Source organism: Molothrus aeneus, chromosome 4 (genome assembly GCF_037042795.1).
Source record: "Molothrus aeneus isolate 106 chromosome 4, BPBGC_Maene_1.0, whole genome shotgun sequence".
Taxonomy (NCBI): domain Eukaryota; kingdom Metazoa; phylum Chordata; class Aves; order Passeriformes; family Icteridae; genus Molothrus; species Molothrus aeneus.
The window spans coordinates 8,150,423-8,159,798 of NC_089649.1; positions in this window are offsets into that span (position 1 = coordinate 8,150,423).

Here is a 9,376-nt window from a genome sequence, read left to right on the forward strand (position 1 = left end):
AAATAAGTGGTACTTTGTGCAAGTTTTTATTTTGATTTGATGCACTTAAATGGCCTTGCAAGATGCATCTGATGGCTCTTTCTGGGAATGCATCCTAGCATGCTGTGGGTATGCAGGGGACAGATTAAAAAAATAGCTGAGGAAAACTCACTGGCATAAGGAGCCTAATAACTTGTCTTGGTATCTGTAAGATATAAATGTGGAGAACAGCAAGAGGTCCTAGATGGTTTGGGTAGAGGGAAACTGGCAGCAGGAGAAACAGAGGTAGTTACAGGCCAAATATTGTTTTTCCCCATTTGAAAGAACAGCTGTACTACTGAAAAAAGCCAAATGTCAAAGTCAGGTAAACACTGATTTCACACTTATTTCCTGCTGGTTCACGAAGCCCAGACAGGGTCATGTCTGCAGTGCTCTCCTTTAGCAGATGCAGGCTGAATTTGACAGAATATCTCCTGCTGGAATACACAGTGTCCAGTGCATTCCCTGTGCTCCATCAGCACCTCTGTGATGGAGATCAGCTGCACCACTTCCCAGATGGCTACAGAGCATCTCACAAAACTCATCCTTCTTCTTGCCTCTCGAGGCTCAGGGGACGTTTTTGGAGTTGGAGGGAGTTTCTCTATCTCTGAATACAAATGGCCATTTCAATTCCAGCCTTTGCAAGTCATTGTTTCCTCTGGGGTGCAAGTCCAGAATGCTCTAGTGACAAAAACCTTAAGGTATAAAACCACTGTGGAACCAGGGGATTTGTTTGCTTCCTTTTGCAGAGACTTCACCCAGCATCAGGGTTTTGCTGGCTGATGGGCTGCAGGCACAGAGCAAGGCAGGTCAGAACTTTCAGAGGCAGCTGCAAGGCTTAAAAAAAATGAAAAAAAAAAAAGAAAGAAGCAGAGCTTTAGCAAAGCCTAATTCATCACCAGGCAGCAATCACACCAGTTATATATAAATGCAGTCTGTGCAAAATGGAGCCATGGTCATTAAGCTTGTGACTTCTTTTTTTGTTTGTCTTTTTTTTTAGTGTGGCTGGAGAAGAGGTTTTAAATGGTGGTGTTTAAAAAAGCCCACCCTCCTTCTGTTTTTAACATCCATTCTGAATGGTTTACTGCTTCTTCCAAAATGAATTTGCCTCCATATGTCATAGCCATTCCAAGGAGAGGTGTCTGATAGTATTAAAGCCAAATACATAAAACACTTGGGCTGTGATACCCATTCTGAATATTGTGGGGCTTAATGCCCTCAGTGACTACACACAACTCTGATATTTGGAGATGTGTGTCTACAGTGCAAGATGGAACTGCAGGGTAAAAACTTCAGGCTGTCAGACTAATCTGATGGAAGCTGGACAGGCCACTTTTAGATGCTAAAAGAGATACAGAATGTGTTGTACTTAATAACTGGGAATTCTAGGGCTTCTTTTTGCCTTGCTGCTTCATTCTCTTAGTTCACAAAAGGCTTTAAAAAATCAGCATGCTGAGTTCCAACCAGATCAAATAGCAACATTAATAGCTATTGTAAACCAAAATGTGATATAAAAAGCTTTATTGCTTCCAAGATAACATAATAGCTCTACTTATAATAGGAAAAACATTTAAAAAAGGGATGAGAATCCTACTTATAAATCCATGGCTAAACCTAAGAAAGTTCTTGTTTGCTGTTGAGGCAATTCCAGATATTCACATGCTAACCTACATTGTCCTGTTTCTTAGGCTGTAGGAAATTCCACTTACATCATTGACTTCCTGCTGCTGTGGAAAATAGGTTTTGGTAATGGTTCAGAGTTAGAATTATCCCTCACCTGCCTTGTGCTTCATTTCTCCACTGTGCCAGTTTAATTACCCAGAAATTATTAGTGTAGTCTTTTTCTTTCTCCTCCTTTCATTGCCCAGCATTTTCCTTCCTATTTAACGAAATCCAGGTTTTGCAAACCAGACCAAATGTGGGATTTAAAGCTGCTAAGAGCAAAAAAAAAAAATTCTCTGTCTAAAAGCTATACTAGCCACAGAGAATTCCTAAACTGGGGAGGAAAATGTTGATTTCTACCACTGAGAAGGGCTGTGATGCCCCTTTGCAGAGCTTTAGAGGCCAGTTACAATGCCTGCCCTGCCTGGGCAGAGCAGGGGGAGAAACATTTCTCATGATTTCATCCAAAATGCTGCCATGAGCTGCTAGATTAGCACGTCAGAGGTGCCTGATAGGAGCTGCCCTTTCTGCTGCTGACATTCTCCAGAGGTATCAGGCAGCTGATACAGCAGTCTCAGCCCTTGAGGGATGTGGCAATGACCTTCAGTGAACCAGCTGGGGTGAGATCTTTCCTTTTTGGTTTGGTCCTGGCTGAAGAAGGATGGATTAATATGGGTGGGTTTATGCCTCGTGCTTCATCTCCTCAGTCTCACTGTGGGCAAGGTGTATTTGTTGGTTGTGTCTGGCAAGCAGAAGGAACAGATGAGAGAGCAAATAAGAAGCAATATCCACAGAGGAAAAGAGAAGATCCTGATGGTGCTGGCAGCAATTTGTGCTTTTTGCTCTAGTTCATGCGTTTGCAGTATTATCAAGGATTTCTTAAGGCAACACAACAGTAAGGCCAGCTGATCCTCCTACCCCTTTGCCTGCTGAGAAGGGATGCAGAGCCTAAAATGGCTAACATTATCTTTCCTTGAGAGTAAGTGCTTTATTGGCTTTGCATTCACACACCCAACAATGTATTTCAGGAAGGTGATCCTTACCTTAGCTCTGGAATAAATATTTATGGGTGTTTATGGTGAGCATTTTGCAACTCCTGCATTCCCAAGCAAAGGCACTTGCACATGAGCAGGAGGTGCCATACTCATCCATTCCCACCCCCCTTTTTTTGGGTTTGCTTTACATCTGATGTGCTTGACAGAACCTCCTTCCAAGGGCAGAGATTTCCAGCCCAGGAAATATTCCTGTTTACTCAGATTATTTTGCTGAGAAAAAATGCCCTGCTGTGATATCAAATGAGAAGAAAACAAAGCAGGAGATGTGATTAATGAGCTGCCTGTTGACGTGGAGATGAGTGGGCAAAATTAACCTGCTAAATCTGGGTGCAGAGAGGGTTTCTCAAAGTGATAAGGTGTTTGCATGTGCTTCATTCTCGAGCTGCTGTCATAACTCAGGATCTTGGATGCTGCTTATTAATAGTGAAACTGGGAGGCTTTGCCATTTGCCAGCCTACATGGGTAGTAATTAGCCATTGGAGTCCTGTTTTTTTTTGTAATTAACTTTGTGTCAAAATTTCTTTGTTCATTATCTGTGGAGAACACTCACAAAACAATCAACATCCATTTTACTAGGTACTGTTCAATGACCTAATTTTCTTCAAGATATTCCCTTCTGGTATTACCCCAAATTCCCTTACTGCTTGCTATCTGCTTCCCTTGAATGTGCTTTGGAGGGACTGAATGAGGATGGCATGAGGGCTTTTTTTAATATTATTTATTTATAGCATGTGTATGAACATGCTGGAATATTTGAGAAATCTCATGCAGAGTAAGTAGATAATACATAATTTTAGTGTTTGTGTTTATAGTCATATCCAGAGGCTTAATGGGGTCTGTTAGAAAGGATTAGCAGAGACAAATATTTATGGCAGGAATATTTCTCCTTCCAGTGAGCCCCTTTAATCACCCCCATGAATCACATAGTTATTACACCATTTCAAGAACTCAAAAACCAGCAGAACCTCCCTGTTTCCCTAATCTTATTCTTTCCACTTCCCTCTCCCCAGCTGGAAATAGGTGGATGGCTAGCTTAGATGTCTGTGTGGTAGAAAAATATCCACCTCTGCAAATGCAGTCAGGGTCACCCTGTCATAGCACCAGACAAGCCACTCCTCTGAGGGACCACCTTGCTGCTGGAAATGTCACCAGAAAAGGAACTTAGGGCATTTCTGCTTTGTTCATCACTAAGGGAATTAAGCCTAATTGACCTACAGGACATTCTTCTTCTGCCAAATCCAAATGGAAACCTCCTTGAGGAGTTGTGTGCCTTTCTCATCCCAGGGCTCCCTGATCTGCTTCCATGCACAGAGCTGAGATTTACAGTGTTTATAAACCTTCCCTTGCTTATCCTTAGGCAGTGCTTGGAGAAAAAGCATTTGTAGGGGTAATGTGTATTTGTAAGAGCTCCACCCACAAGCTCAAGGTATCCTCCAAGGTTTCTCACTCTGAAGACACCTACAAAGGAAGAGCATCGAGGTCCCTCCAGGACCTGGCCCTGGCTCCTGCTCTTTCTGTCCCCACCCTCCCAAGTCACCTGCTCAGCCCAGCACTGGTGTCCAAATGCGGGCATAGGAAGGCTCTCCATGGGGAAGCTCAGAGCTGCTGCTGTGCAAAGCACAGCTTAGCTGAGCCTTGTCCCAGATTTTCAGCTCTTTCCTTCATTTCCCTTTTAACCTTAAAGCAATTGAAAAAGGTGGAATATAGGGAATTCTTTTGTTTCAGGCAAATAAACCACCTCTTTAAGAAATCAAACCAGATTTCTAACAGAGCTCACCTGCCTCCATTTAAACAACAGGCAGCCACTGGGTAGAGCATTGCTGCTCTCTGTAATTGTAAAGGAGCTTGGATAGTATAACACAAATTGGCTCCCAGGAGTCAAACAGACTAAACATAACAGTCCATCAGCTCTAATTTTCTTTAAAAGTGGTTGGTAGGAACTGCATTAGAGGAGGATGTTAAGAATTGTGCATTACAGAAGCTGCTTGCTTGAACTGCTCTCCCAAAGGACAATTTTTTTTCCTAGGTATGCACTCTTAATTGCAACAGCTCCCTTTTGTACCTATTTTCTTAGGTAGGTGAATGTTTTTTTCCCTACAGTTGTGATTTTTCTTTTGATTTAAAAAAACCCCTATTTTTTGAAGTCATGCTCAACTTTCCAAAATGTCTCAGGGCAAGTTCCACCATTCAGTAAGTGAACATGTGTTTTCCTTAAAACATGGCAAGCAGAAACCCCCTGTCCACTGAATGGCCCCTGCCTTTTCTGAAAGTGAGGAGGTTTAGATTAGAAACTGGGGAAAATTCTTTACTGGGAGGGTGGTCAGGCCCTGGCACAGATTGCCCAGAGGAGTTTTGGCTGCCCTTGCCCTATCCCTGGCAGTGTTCAAGGCCAGGCTGGATGGAGCTCTGAGAGCTTGGTCTGGTGAAGATGTCCCTAACCAGGGCAGAGGGTTGGAAGTCAATGATCTTCAAGGATCTTTCCAACCCAACCATTCTATGATTATTTTTGTGTTTGTAAGAATGGCAAGCCTAGCTCACCTCCTTTATTTCCTCCTTTATTCTGCTTTGTTGCACGTTTACTTTCAATCATCTCCTCCATAAAGGAAGGGGCTCAGTCACTCAGAGCAGTCATCCCTGCCCCTGTGTGCTCACAAAAGGGCTTTTTGTGGGCTGGCCTGAAGGCACTCATCCTGCTGCAAGGTACATTCCCCTCTCCTTGTGCCCCAAAAATACAGCAATTATTCTGAAATGAGAGTATCACATTTGCTTGCTTCAAAGCAGCAGCCTCTTGGCTTTCTCCTTCCCAGCCAGCCTGACTTCTGAAAAGAGGAGAATCACTTCACTCTAATGGTGGATTTTTGAGGTGAGCAGTGTATAGGGTACTTTGTGACATAGCACAGAAGACCATAAAGCTTTAGAAAAAAGGTTTCCTATTTATTGCAGAACACCTTGTTTTCCTCTGAGACTAAAAGCCACAAAGACCTCCTTTCCCTCTAATCAGGTTACAGCATCACAATATGGCTCTCTTTATAAGGGGCCATTAGATCTTTTCTTTGGGGGAGAGAGGGTTCTTGCCATAGCTTTGATGAATTCACTCTTTTGTCTGCACCAGAAGGTGCTTCCCTCAAGCAAGCTTTTGCAGGCTCCACAAAACAATCTCAACTGCCTGGAAGTTGCATGTTTATTTTACTCCCTTTGTTTGCAGAGATAGTTACTTGCTTTCTGAAGGAAACAGCACACAAACTTCACACTACCTCGAGTGGCTTTCTTTACCTGCTGTCTTTTTTTTTTTTTTTAATATATGCCACTAGATCTCTGGAGAAACTCAGAAAAACTATCATAATACTCTAGCAGTGTAAAACTTTTCAGGAAGGCTGTTAGTGAAGACACTTTGCTCACTACCCAGCCTGAATTCTGGACAGCAAAGGCAGCGTGTTGGAATTTTTATCCACCAATGGATCCATTTTAAGAAGGAATCCTTTTCAAATTAAATATTTGTCTTTGTTTAGTTGAGTAGTGTGTGTATGGCTTAGTATCCTATGAGTTTGTTCCTGATTTGCAGCTTCTCTTCTATTTAGACTTAAGCTCTAAATAAATAGAAACAGCTATGTAGAGGTTAGAACAGCCTGTTGCTACAGCTTTCCATTAAGGAAAGTCATAACAGAAAGTTATTGTTACCAGGTAGCTTTTTACATCTTCTGCCAGAACCATTGAAAAATGCTAAATGTTCTTCTGAGCTGAGATTTGCCCATCTGCCTGAATTTATGGTCAGAAATAAAAACCCTCCGTGCTTTTTATCGTGGGACTCGTCCATTACTGGAATGTCGTTTCCCTGTGAAGCCAAGGAGCCACAATGAAGCAACTCCATTCTGAAGAGAGGGTAAAAAAATGGTGTAACTGAGTAGGCAGAGATGTTTTGAGGGAGCTGCAGTGACCTTGGCTGAAGCAGCATTCTCCAGGAGGGAAGCAAACCAGCCACCTTGCAAGCATGTGAATATACAACAAGTGACAGGTTTTGCTGTAGCCCCAGATGATATCTACAGAATGAATAATATCTCATTGTGTGATACCCAAGGAGTTTAAAAACTAGCCCATGCCATTCATGGATGCTCACTGCAGCAAACAGGGAGAGCTCCAAGCTCCTGGGTTCTGTGCCTGTGCTCTGCTGCTGCAGGATTTGTGGGCACAGAGCATCCAGGCTGGATGGGCTCAGAGGGCTTTTCAGGCCTCAGTCATTCACTGGCTGCAGATGCTGAGGAAAACAGATTCTGGGTGGGATGAGGGTGAAGGAAATCAGCCTCTTGGCCACCCTGCTGACCCCTGGCACTGAGGACAGTGGCCCAGTTTATCCAGTGTTGGAAATAAAGGGATCATTGCTAGCGAACATGATTCTCTTCATTTCCCTCCTGTTCTCTGCTCTGTCTGGCAGGAAACCTTTCTGCTGGCAGTGCCTGCGCCTTACCTGCTGTCCTGTGCCTGTTCCAAAAGTACCAGCACTCTTCCTGCTGTGAAAGGCTGAATTAGATTGGAAAATGTCAGTCAAAAATCTGTTGACTCCTGTTATGTACTCTAAACTAGTCAGTGGATGGTAAAATAGGGGTTAAATAGGTCCAAAATGAGATTGGAAGGAACATTTGAGGACACCACCTAACTGTGTATTATTTTTAAGGAAAAATTTAAAAAAAAGGCATTAAATTTGTGCTTTAAATTATTTAATTTTTAATTCAATTATTAAAAATTATTAAGAAGTAATTAAAAGTATAAAAATATTTTAAATTACCTATTATCTAAAATGAAAAATTATTTCATTATTTTAACTTAAGTGCTTTCTGTAAAGCCCAAAATAAGGTGATGGCCTCTGAGTAAAGGCAGAAAAATCTGTGTTTTCAGTCATGAAATCACATCATGAAATCACAGATGTCCGTGGTGCACTGCCATGTGTGAGACTCCCTCTGACTACAGCCCACACAGGATCTGGAGAAGATCCTACCTACAGCTGCCAGCCTGGGCAAGTTAAGTTTTGCAACCCCCAGCACTCCTTTAGGTAATTTGAGGTTTATCTGGCTCTGCTGGTTTATTTTTGTTAGACTTTCTTTTTAAATGCAGCTTCGCAAGTTGTTCAACGTTCTGCATCTGTATCAAAATGATTTGGAATTTAGAAGAAGAATAATTAGTGTCTCAAGGATCCTCTATTTTGCTTGGCACAAGTTAAAATGTTACCTTTCTTTCTATCTCATTCTTTTGTTCATAGATATATATCTAACACATGACAATTTTTTTTTGCAAAATTTTAATAATACTTTGATAAATTGAACAATAGCACAAATTAGATGTTGCTCCCAAATTACTTCTGAGACAGAATAAGATTGCAAAAATGTTTTACCCTCCTGAAAAGCATTGGCTGCTGCTCAGTGTTCTGCTCAGCTTTGTTATCACAAGCAGAAATGCATGGTTTCTCTTCCTTGAAGCCACTCTAATTCTCCTTGCGTGTTATAAGGTCTCCTTCCTTCAGGAAATGAATCTTTGTTCCACTTGTAAAGGAAATGTTCTCCTTCCTAGATCATACTGAAAGAATTTTAGTGGTTTTTAGAGAATTTAAGGCTCCTGTCACTGCACTTTAAGTTGAATTCCAACAATTCTATGGGCTTTCCTCATTTTGTTCTAGGGCTATAATGGCTTTTCTTGTTGTTTGTGGATCTTTTTTTCCTTTTTTTTTTTCTGTAGCTTGTTTAATTGAAATCTTGAAAACATTCTTTAAGGATTACCAGAAGAGCCTTTTTGTTATTTTCTTTTACCTTCAAGAGCACATACCTTCAGTACAGGTCTGATTATTTCCTTTACTCTTCTAGATTGCTGACCTCCTTCAGCCTTAATTATCTTGTTCCATTTGATTTATTTCCCCACACACCTAAATTTGCTAAACAGCCTGCATAGCCTTGTCTTAATGAACAGCTTCTGGGCCAAGCAGTCATATAATTTAATTTATTATTCTTTGCACTTCAGAACTTTTAGTCCTGCCTTTGTGTGACTTCTGAGCTGTGACTCTGCTGCCCTACTTGAAAATTGGGATAAGGATGCTCTCGGGGTTGCATTAAGGGTAAAGACATTCAGAAAACTCCAGCTGAAGCTGGGGCCCATTTCAGGCATTTCTCACTCTCTCTGAGGTGTCTTCTGTGAGAAGCTAAGCAGAAAAATCAGATGTGGGCACAGTGGTCAGTGGAGGGGATGTGATCAGGCTCTGCTATCATCTCTGCAAGGAAGATGGTGCTGTTCTCCAGGGTTCTGATTTCATGTCATCTGTTTGATCCCACTTCCTCCTAATAATGTGTTTTGTTAGCAAGCAATAGTAATTATTATGGCATAGAGTTGAATGACCCAAACCAAGCAGATCAAGTGCAGCCTGGTGGCAGAAAATAAACAAGAAAGCCATGGCAGCACAACTGAAAAAGTAGTGGGCTGCTCTTCAAAAGTCTTTTCAAAACTGATATTGCCATGCTGCATTCATTCAGCAACCTAAAGGACAATCCTTTTAGCCAAATATTATTCTGGCAGGAAAACCTAAGGAGTAAGTTAATAAATCTAGCAATGTCTAAGAGCCTTTTGAAGAATATTTGCTTCCACTCATGACTCATTGTTATTTC